We start from the raw sequence: 11397 nt of genomic DNA, 5'->3' as shown, positions 1-11397 counted from the left end.
GCATGCGTTCTGCAGTCTACAGTGGACTTATCTGAGCTCTTGGCCCTCAGTGTCATTCTTAATGAGAAACAAGATAAAGATTAGTTTTACTTGTCACATGTACGTTGAAACATACTGTGTCATCGTTTGCGATGTGCCGGGGAAGCCCCCAATCCAGTATAGCTGATCCCCTAGTAGCTCAATTGACAAGCTGCTCTAAAGAGCCATCTTGTAGGCATTCAACAAACTCACCTTCTTGCCAATCCATTACCAACCTGATTTTCCCAATCTACCTGCAAGATAAAATCTCCCAAGACTATCATAACATCATCTTTTCAATACACCTTTTCTCTTTGCCATTGTAATCTGTAGTCCACATCTCAGCTACTGCTTGGAGGCCTGTATATTACTCCCATCAATGTCCTTTACCCTTGCAGTTTCTTAACTCATCCCACAAAGATTGAACGACTTGGGTAGCAGCAGTACCTGCGTGGAAGAAAGGCCTGGCGATCCATATATGTCCGTGAAAACTCTATGGACAGCTACAGTATCCATAGGGTAACCATGAGTCGACAATGACTCAATGGTACTGACAGTTAAATAACAACAAGGATCAACAAAAACAACACCAACTCAGCTTTTCTTGTTCTCTATATTTATTTAACATGTATTTTTTTGTTCCGCTGCTCTAAAGTTAACGAATTTTACGACATTTGTGGTGATATTAAACCTGATTCTGATTCTGTTACCTTCTCCAGAAAAGATCCCAATGATCCCGAAAACTGAAACCCTGCCCCCTGCACCATTTCCTCAGCCACCCACTCATCTGTACTATCATTCCGTTCCTGCCCTGACTAGCACGTGGTACTGGGCGTAAACGAGAGATTACTACCTAGGAGGTTCTGTTCTTGAGCCTCTTCCCTAAGTCTCTGTACTCACTGTACTCACCTCTTCTCCCTTTCTACCTGTGTCATTGATGCCAATGTGCACCATGACCTTTGGCTGCTCACCTTCCCTCTTGAGAACATTTGGCAGTTACTCTGAGACATCTTTGACCCTTACATCCAGGAGGCAATGCACCCACCAGGCCTCTTTTTCACAGCTGTAGAATCTCCTGTCCACCCCCCCACACCCCTAACTATTGAGTCTCCTATCACTATCACTCTACCTGACTATAATGTTCTCTACTGAGCCTCAGAGTAAGCCACAGTGCCATTGGCCAAGCTGCTACTGCTGTGCCCAGATAGGTTACTGCCCCCCCCGCCCCATCAGTTACCGCAATCACATCACGGCGCCTGTGATCACTAACCAGATTTGATTCCTGCTGTTTTCTGCCAGGAGTTTGCACGTTCTGCCCATGACCACAAGGGCTTCCTCTGGGTGCTCTGGTTTCCTCCTGTGTTCCAAAGAAGTACAGTTAGGATTAATGAGCTACGGGCAAGATAGGTTGGTAACAGTATGAAAAGGGCATGTGCTGGGTGGTGGACACCTTTAATGATGGATGCCACCTTCCTAAGGCACCACTCCTTGAAGATGTCTTGGATACTACGGAGACTAGTACCCATGATGGAGCTGACTAATTGTACAAGTTTCTGCATCTTACTTTGATTGTTGTGCGGTAGGTTCCTCCCATACTAGATGGTGAGGCAGCCAGTCAGAATGCTGTCCATGGTACATTGGTAGAAGTTTTCAAATTCTTCAGTTGACAGCCCAAATCTCCTCAAACTCCTAAGGAACTATAACTCCGAATGAAAGATATGAAGGCATTCTATCTGTAGGCTTAACAGCTTGGTATGGCGAAAGCTCAGCCCAAAAAGCTACAGAGCCTTGTGGATGCAGTTCTGCACATCAGCGAATCTAGCCTCTCCTCCACGGACTCTGGTGTAAACGAGAGATAGCAGTAGATATTGAACTGTTGGAAAATGACACTGGAGTGGAGGTAATGGTGGACAAAGAAACGACAGACAGACAGTCCATGAATCTATGAACACTACCTGACTATTTGCTCTCCTTTTACACTACTTTTTTTCTATTTCCTCGTGGTTTTCTATGTATTGCCTTGCTGTGCTGCCACAAAACAACAAATTTCTTGACTTTAATCACAGATAGCAAACCAGATTCTGACTCTGATACTATCTACCCACACTGATAAGACAGTGGGAGTTGTTCACATTATCCAGAATCTCACGTTGATTCTGGTGTTGCTGTATAGCAGGGAAAGAATGAGAGATGATCTGTCCCTTGTGGATATTGATGGTGGGGCTCCATTTTCTCATGTGTCACTGGTGCCTTGAAGTTTGCCCACTAAATTTGAGTCAATGCAAGAGTCACCGCTGTACTGCAGTTGAGGTTGGACTGATCTTCGACTTGGGTTGAAGGTTCAACCGAAATTGATCGTCAAGGTACATGGTTGTCACCTATTGAGATTCAGTTTCTTGCAGGTGTTCACAGTAAAACAAAGAAATAAAATAGGAACAATGAAAAAATACGCACACTTAAAGATAGACAAACAAACAATGTGCATGAGAAGTCAGGCTGTGCAAATGAAACAGAATGCGAGAGATGAACAAACAAAGAATACTAAAAACATGAATTGTAGTGACTTTGAAAATGAGTCCGTAGGTTGTGGATTCAGTTCAGTGTTAAGGTGAGTGAAATTAGTTCAGGAGCCTGATAATTAAGTGGTAATAACTGTTCCTGAACCTGGTGATGTGGGACCTGAGGCTTCTGTACCTCTTTCCCAATGGCAGCAGTGAGAAGAGAGCATGGCCTGGAGGCCGGGAGTCCTTAATGATGGACGCTGCTTTCCTGTGGCAACGTTCCGTATAGATGAACATTAAATTCTCCAACTTCCGGTAATTCCCTCCCCATCCCTTCCCCTATCCCAGTTTCACTCTGCCCCTCCCCCAGCTGTCTACTACCTCCCTCATGGTTCCGCCTCCTTCTACTACCCATTGTGTTTTCCCCTATTCCTTCTTCACCTTTCCTGCCTATCACCTCCCCGCTTCCCCTCCCCAACCCCTTTATCTTTCCCTTTACTGGTTTTTCACCTGGAACTGGCCAGCTTTCTCCTTCCCACCCTCCCCCCACCTTCTTTATAGGGCTTCCACCCCTTCCCTCTTCAGTTCTGACGAAGGGTTCCAGCCCGAAATGTCGACTGATCATTTCCACGGATGCTGCCCGACCTGCTGAGTTCCGCCAGCGTGTTGTGATTGTTACTTCCTTATAGATGAGCTCAATGGTGGTAGCACATTTCCTCAAATGAAACAAAAATTAATCTGCATGAAGTAAAACTTGCCTTTCACTTGTGTGGCACCTGAGTTTGTCAACTTACTGTTTTAGAAGGAACATTTCCTATCTTCTTTCTGTGTCAAATCTTTGTGGTACATGAAGCCAGTTCAATGGGTTATTCCAATTCATCCAGATCTCAAGAAATTATAGTAACTTTATTTGCATTTGCTGGAAAAAGGCACCTGCTTTTCAAAGATTTTACAGATTTAATGATGCTTTATTTATCAAATGTACATGAAAACGTACAGTGAAATGCAGCATTTGGGTGAACAACCACATACACAGTCTTTAGAACTGTGCTGGGGAAAGTCCATAAGTGCTGCCAATATAGCATGCCCACAAGTTGCTAATCCTTTGTCTTACTAACCCTATGTCTTTGGAATGTGGGAGGAAACTGGAGCAACTGGAGGAAACCCACGTGGCCATGAGCAGAACGTACAAGCAGCTTACGGACTGCGAAGGGAATTACACCTCGATCTTTGAGGTGGCACTGTAAAGCATTGTGCTAACCACTACACTACTGAGCCATCCTACAACCTTTCCACAGGAGTGGAATGACTTTTATTGTGAACTGCAAATATTTTATTGTTGTATCAAATAATGAGGTGATTGTGAAACTCCTAGGAATCTGCCACCATAGGCTATATTGAAGTGAATTTATAATACCATTTATGCATTGGAGAGTAATAGATACAGGGAGGGGAATTGTGGGAGTGGGCTGGAGATGCGTCTCTACCAGATGCTCTTTCCCTCTGCTAGCCTGCAGGTCAACCTTGGGCAAGGTGTAGCACTTGCAAAGCCCTCCTACCGCTTCCCGCCCCCCCCTCCAAATCAGGGTCATGTGAAGCCATGGGAGCAGGTGGTGGATGGCCGTATGAGGAGCTGGTGCATATCATAAGTCTTGGTTTATGTGATCACCGATGCCAGGCATACAATGTCTGAAAAGTATTGGTAATGGCTTGGGTCACCAGTCTTGTAAAGGCACTACCCAGAAGGCAGCAATAGCAGACCAGTTCTGTAGAAAAATTTGCCAAGAACATTCATGATTATGGATAAGACCATGATCGCCCACGTCATGCAACATGGCTGATAATGTTGATGGTGATGAAAGGAATTGAAGGTTATGTTGAATTAAGAAGGTTAGGCTTTTTAAGGTATTGGTCTGTCTGCACTTGGAGCATTGTGAGCAGATTTGGGCCCCATATCTAAGAAAAGATTGGAGGGAGTCCAGAGCAGCTTCATGAGAATTATACTAGGAGTGAAGGGCTCATGTATAAAGAGCATTTGGTGGCTCTGGGGTTGTACTCAGTGTAATTTAGAAGAATATGGGGAAATCTCATTTAAACCTATTGAATATTGAAAGGCCTAGATTGAGTGGATGTGGAGAGGATGTTTCTTGTAGTAGGGGGAGTCTGACCAGAGGGCACAACCTCATTTAAAAAAAAAGAATGTCCCTTTTGAAGAGGAATACTTAGTGCAGAATTTGATAGGTTCTTGATTAGTAAGGGTGTCAAACGCTATGGGAAGAAGGCAGAAAAAATGGGGTCGGGAGGGCTAATAAATCATCCATGAAGGAATGGTGGAGCAGAAATGATGGACGGAGTTGTCTGTCTCTGCTCCTATGTCTTATGGTCTTTTGGTATTAATATCACTGATGCATTTGAAAATAATAGATAAAGGCGGAAGGAATTAAAGTTTATGTCAACAGTTTTTGATGGATAGGAAGTGGATAATTGACATTGATGCAGACCTGTTTCTCATTTGTTGATGAGAGTAACACTAAATAGTAGCCAACAGGATGGTTGTGGTAGAAATTTTGACCGGATGGCACTTCAACAAGTTGATGGGACAGAGGGGTTGAAAAAATACACTTTTACATTTTTTGTTTTTATTCTTGACTGTGGGAATACCTTGAAGAAAAAGAAGCGTTTTCAACATTATGTCCATAAGGCAGCTAAGTCTTTTCAATGTGGTTCAACGCAAGACTTTTTAAATTCCCTTTTTCAAGTAAAGAATATCTTCCTACCTGTCTGCAGGGTTCAAAAATGTTCTTTGTTCATGACCAGTTGTGGTTTTGCTACGGAAAAAATCCTTTTTTGTAATTATGACTGACTATTGATACGGGCAATTGCATCATTGTGGGTGGAGATGGAAATAACAAGAACTCTCCTAGTGAGGTATTACTCTCTGCATACAACCTGTACCATTTATGGCTCAATCTTGGGGACAGAATCAGTGGCCCCTCTTTCAGTGCATTTCAGGGTACATTTGCTGAGGAAAAAGACATTTCAAGTTCTGTCTGCCAAGCTGAAAGGCCAAAATATGAAGCATTTTCTCAATTTTCTTCCAGTAGACTGCTACTTTGGCTTAGCCGAAACATGGTATCTATTGCTTTATATGAATGTTACCTAACCCGCTGAGTTCCTCCAGCATTTTGTGTGTGTGTGTGTTGCTCGAGATTTCCAGCATAGAAACATAGAAAACCTACAGCACGATATAGGCTCTTCAGCCCACAACGTTGTGCCGAACACGCCCTACCTTAGAAATTACTAGACTTCCCCATAGCCCTCTATTTTTCTTAGCTCCATGTACCTATCCAAAAGTCTCTTAAAAGACCCTATCGTATCCACCCCCACCACTGTTGCCGGCAACTCACTCCACGCACTCACCACTCTCTGCGTAAAAAACTTACCCCTGACATCTTCACAGCACCTTAAACCTGTGTGCTCTTGTGGCAACTATTTCATTTCAGCCCTGGGAAAAAGCCTCTGACTATCCACACAATCAATGCCTCTCATCATCTTATACACCTCCATCAGGTCACCGCTCATCCTCCGTCGCTCCAAAGAGAAAAGGCTGAGTTCACTCAACCTGTTTTCATATGGCATGTTCCCCAATCCAGGCAACATCCTTGTAAATCTCCTCTGCACCCTTTCTATGGTTTCCACATCCTTCCTGCAGTGAGACGACCAGAACTGAGCACAGTACTCCAAGTGGGGTTTGACCAGGGTCCTATATAGCTGCAACACTACCTCTCGGCTCCTAAATTCAATTCCACGATTGATGAAGGCCAATACACCGTACGCCTTCTTAACTACAGAGTCAACCGGCACAGCTGCTTTGCGTGTCCCTTGGACTCAGACTCCAAGATCCCTCTGATCCCCCACACTGCCAAGAGTTTTACCATTAATACTATATTCTGCCATCATATTTGACCTACCAAAATGAACCTCACACTTACCTGGGTTGAACTCCATCTGCCACTTCTCAGCCCAGTTTTGCATCCTATCAATGTCCTGCTGTAACCTCTGACAGCCCTTCACACTATCCACAACACCTCCAACCTTTGTGTCATCAGCAAACTTACTAACCCATCCCTCCACTTCCTCATCCAGGTCATTTATAAAAATCATGAAGAGAACGGGTCCCAGAACAGATCCCTGAGGCTCACCACTCGTGACCAACCACCATGCAGAATATGACCCGTCTACAACCACTCTTTGCCATCTGTGGGCAAGCCAGTTCTGGATCCACAAAGCAATGTCCCCTTGGATCCCATGCCGCCTTACTTTCTCAATAAGTCTTGCATGGGGTACCCTATCAAATACCTTCCTGAAATCCATATACACTGCATCTACTGCTCTTCCTTCATCAATGTGTTTAGTTGCATCCTTAAGAAATTCAGTCAGGCTCGTAAGGCACGACCTACCATTGACAATGGCATGCTGACTATTCCTAATTGTATTATACCTCTCCAAATGTTCATAAATCCTGCCTCTTAGGATCTTCTCCATCAACTTACCAACCACTGCAGTAAGACTCACTGGTCTATAATTTCCTGGGCTATCTCTACTCCCTTTCTTGAGTAAAGGAACAACATCCGCATCCCTCCAACCCTCCGGAACCTCTCCTGTCCCCATTGATGATGCAAAGATCATCGCCAGAGGTTCAGCAATCTCGTCCCTCACCTCCCACAGTAGCCTGGGGTACATCTCATCCAGTCCCAGCAACTTATCCAACTTGATGCTTTCCAAAAGCTCCAGCACATCCTCTTTCTTAATATCTACATGCTCAAGCTTTTCAGTCTGCTGCAAGTCATCACGCCAATCACCAAGATCATTTTCTATAGTGAATACTGAAGTAAAGTATTCATTAAGTACCCCTGCTATTTTTTCCGGTTCCATACACACTTTCCCACTGTCACGCTTGATTGGTCCTATTCTTTCACCTCTTATCCTCTTGCTCTTCACATACTTGTAGAATGCCTTGGGGTTTTCCTTAATCCCGCCCACCAAGGCCTTCTCATGGCCCCTTCTGGCCCTCCTAATTTCCTTCTTAAACTCCTTCCTGTTAGACTTATAATCTTCTAGATCTCTAACATTACTAGCTCTCTGAACCTTTTGTAAGCTTTTCTTCACTTCTTGACTAGATTTACTACAGCCTTTGTACACCACGGTTCCTGTACCTTACCATAACTTCCCTGTTTCATTGGAATGTACCTATGCAGAACTCCACATAAATATCCCCTGAACATTAGCCACAGTTCTTCTCTACCTTTCCCTGTGAACATCTGTTCCCAATTTGAGCTTCCAAGTTCCTGCCTCATAATTCCCCTTAGTCCAATTAAATGCTTTTCTAGCTTGTCTGTTCCTATCTCTCTCTAATGCTATTGTAAAGGAGATAGAATTATGATCACTATCTCCAAAATGCTCTCCCACTGAGAGATCTGACACCTGACCAAGTTCATTTCCCAATGCCAAATCGAGTACAGCCTCTCCTCTTGTAGGCTTATCTACATATTGTGTCAAGAAACCTTCCTGAACACACCAAACAAACCCCACCCTATCTAAACCCCTTGCTGTAGGGAGATGCCAGTCAATATTTGGGAAATTGAAATCTCCCACCACGACAACTCTTATTATTACACCTTTCCAGGATCTGTTTCCTTAACTGCTCCTCGATATTCCTGTTACTATTGGGTGGACTATATAAAAAAAAGGCATCTCTAGATGCCTTGTGTTTATGATTTGCTATTTGAATTTGCCATTGGATTCAATTTTAAAACTCAGCCTTGAGCCCAATGAAATGCTTTCTCTTTGACTAATTCTTTGCAAAGGCCATATTATTTTCACAAATATCTAATGAATGAAATAGAATTGCCCTAAAAGCTCAATATTTCAAATTATTTGTTGTCCCATAGGAATAAGCTGAAAAGGGAAGGAGGTTTAGTGAGGAAAGCATCAGTGCAGTGGTGGGTGGTGATATAGATAGACTAGACTGTGATGTGGGATCAGTTTGTGTGACAACAAAGGGAATGTAGGCGTGGGTGGCAGTCGTATGAAGGTCCCCCAGCTTGTTGGGCCAGAACATAAATGGGAAAATATCAGAGGTGTACAAGACAGGAACTGTGATTTTCTTTGGTGCTCTTAATCCTCAAAAAGAATAGTTTGATTAACCTGTCAAGAGAAGCATGTGTGAGTAGTTTATGGAATTGATCAGGAAATGTTTCTCAGAGGAGTATGTTGGAGACCCTTCTTGGGAAAAAGGCTACTTTACGTTCTGCCATGTGTGAAGTCTAAAAAAGATCTAAATGTTAACTTTATTTGTCATATGTACATCACAACATACAGTGAAATATGTCATTTGAATGAAATCAAGTCAGTGAGGATTGTGCCAGGCCTTGTAAGTGTCACCGGGCGTCTGACGCCAGTCTCGCATGCCCACAACTCACTAACACTAACCATATGTCTTTGGAATGTGGGATGAAACTGGGGCACCCAGATGTCACAGGGAGAACGTACAAACTCCTGACAGGCAGCTGGGGGAAACAAACCCCGATCTTACAACTGTGCACAAAGTGTTACACTAACTACATCTACCGTGGTGATAAGTAAGAGACTAGGGAGGTGAGGAACTCCTAAGATTAGAGATCACAGCAGAATAATATTCTAAGTGCAATTCGAGGGCAGGGACCTCTGGTTCAAAAATCAGTGTTTAGAAGTCCATAAAACAAGAGCAGGATTAGGCCATTTGGCCCCTTAATTGTGTTCTGCTATTCCTCGAGGCTGATTTATTGTCCCTCTCAACCCTATTCTCTTGCCTTCTTCCCAAAATCTTTGATGCCCTGACTAATTAAGAACCTATCAATGTCCACTTTAAATATATCCAATGACATTGTCTCCACAGCCATCTGTTGAAATGAATTCCATGGGTTCACCACCATCTGGCCAAAGAAATTCCTCCTCATCTTGAATCCTTGAATTCTGAAGCTATGAACTCTGGACCTAGACTCTCCCACTTTTGGAAACATCCTTTCCATGTTCACTCTATCCAGTTCTTTCAATATTTGGGAGGTTTCAATGTGATCCCGCCCTCATTCTTGTAAACTCCAGCGAGTACAGGCTCAGAACCATCAATGCTCCTCATATGTTAACCTTTCATCCTTGATTTTATATTCAAGTCCTCTCGAAATTAACGGTAACATTGCATTTCCCATCCTTACCACAGACTCAACCTGCACATTAACCTTTAGGGATTCTGGCATGAGAATTATGCTGATTAGGAATAGACAGCATGACTTTGTCATGATTAGGGATAGTCAGCATCGCTTTGTCAAAGGCAGGTCATGCTTTACGAGCCTGGTTGAATTTTTTGAGGCCATGACTAAAGACATTGATGAAGGTAGAGCCGTAGATGTAGTGTATATGGATTTCAGCAAGGCATTTGATAAGGTACCCCATGCAAGGCTTATCGAGAAAGTAAGGAGGCATGGGGTCCAAGGGGACATGGCTTTGTGGATCCAGAACTGGCTTGCTGACAGAAGGCAAAAGGTGGTTGTAGAAAGGTCATATTCTGCATGGAGGTCGGTGACCAGTGGTGTGCCTCAGGGATCTGATCTGGGACCCCTACTATTCGTGATTTTTATAAATGACCTGGATGAGGAAGTGGAAGGATGGGTTAGTAAACTTGTTGATGACACAAGGGTTGGGGGTGTTGTGGATAATGTGGAGGGCTGTCAGAGGTTATAGTGGGACATTGATAGGATGCAAAACTGGGCTGAGAAGTGGCAGATGGAGTTCAACCCAGATAAGTGTGAAGTGGTTCATTTTGGTAGGTCAAATACAATGGCAGAATATAGTATTAATGGTAAGACTCTTAGCAGTGTGGAGGATCAGAGAGATCTTGGGTTCTGAGTCCATAGGACACTCAAAGCTGCTACGCAGGTTGACTCTGTGGTGAAGAAGGCATACGGTGCATTGACCTTCATCAACCATGCGATTGAGTTCAAGAGCCAAGAGGTAATGTTGCAGCTATGTAGGCCCCTGGTCAGACCCAACTTGAAGTATTGTGCTCAGTTCTGGTCGCCTCACTACAGGAAGGATGTGGAAGCCATAGAAATGGTGCAGAGGAGATTTACAAGGATGTTGCCTGGATTGGGAAGCATGCCCTATGAGAATAGGTTGAGTGAACTCAGCCTTTTCTCCTTGGAGCGATGGAGGATGAAAGGTGATCTGATAGAGGTGTACAAGATAATAAGAGGCATTGATCATGTGAATAGTCAGAGGCTTTTTCCCAGGGCTGAAATGGCTAGCGTGAGAGGGCATAGTTTTAAGGTGCTTGGAAGTAGGTACAGAGGAGATGTCGGGGTAAGTTTTTTACACAGAGAGTGGTGAATGTGTGGAATGGGCTGCTGGCGGTGGTGGTGGAGGTGGAAATGATAGGGTCTTTTCTTTCTTTTCAAATCTTTTTATTATTATTATCCAAAATTAACAAGAGTACATCGAAGTAGACAACACTTACAATGTCTCAAGAAAAAATAAGATTGTTTTAAAGATTGAAAAAATTTTGGTGACAAAAAAAGGAATTAAAAAAAAAACCCTACTAAAGCAAAGAAAAGTGAGAAAAAAAACCATTAGGTGTTCAACCCCGGAGCCATGGGTCATACATAGAACATAGAACATAGAATAGTACAGCACAGTACAGGCCCTTCGGCCCACAATGTTGTGCCGACCCTCAAACCCTGCCTCCCATATAAGCCCCCACTTTAGATTTCTCCATATACCTGTCTAGTAGTCTCTTAAACTTCACTAGTGTATCTGCCTCCACCACTGACTCAGGCAGTGCATT

At 43.5% G+C, this 11397-nt stretch overlaps 1 protein-coding gene across 2 annotated transcripts in view; it reads left to right on the top strand.

Moving 5' to 3' along the window:
* The window catches only part of LOC134345137 (mediator of RNA polymerase II transcription subunit 12-like protein), a 709294-nt gene that overhangs the window by 324051 nt on the left and 373846 nt on the right, over window positions 1-11397 (top strand). The gene's annotated exons all lie outside the window — the stretch shown is intronic.

Source organism: Mobula hypostoma, chromosome 4 (genome assembly GCF_963921235.1).
Source record: "Mobula hypostoma chromosome 4, sMobHyp1.1, whole genome shotgun sequence".
Lineage (NCBI taxonomy): Eukaryota > Metazoa > Chordata > Chondrichthyes > Myliobatiformes > Myliobatidae > Mobula > Mobula hypostoma.
Note: the sequence above shows the minus strand (reverse complement) of the source record. Positions and strands in the feature narration are given on the sequence as shown.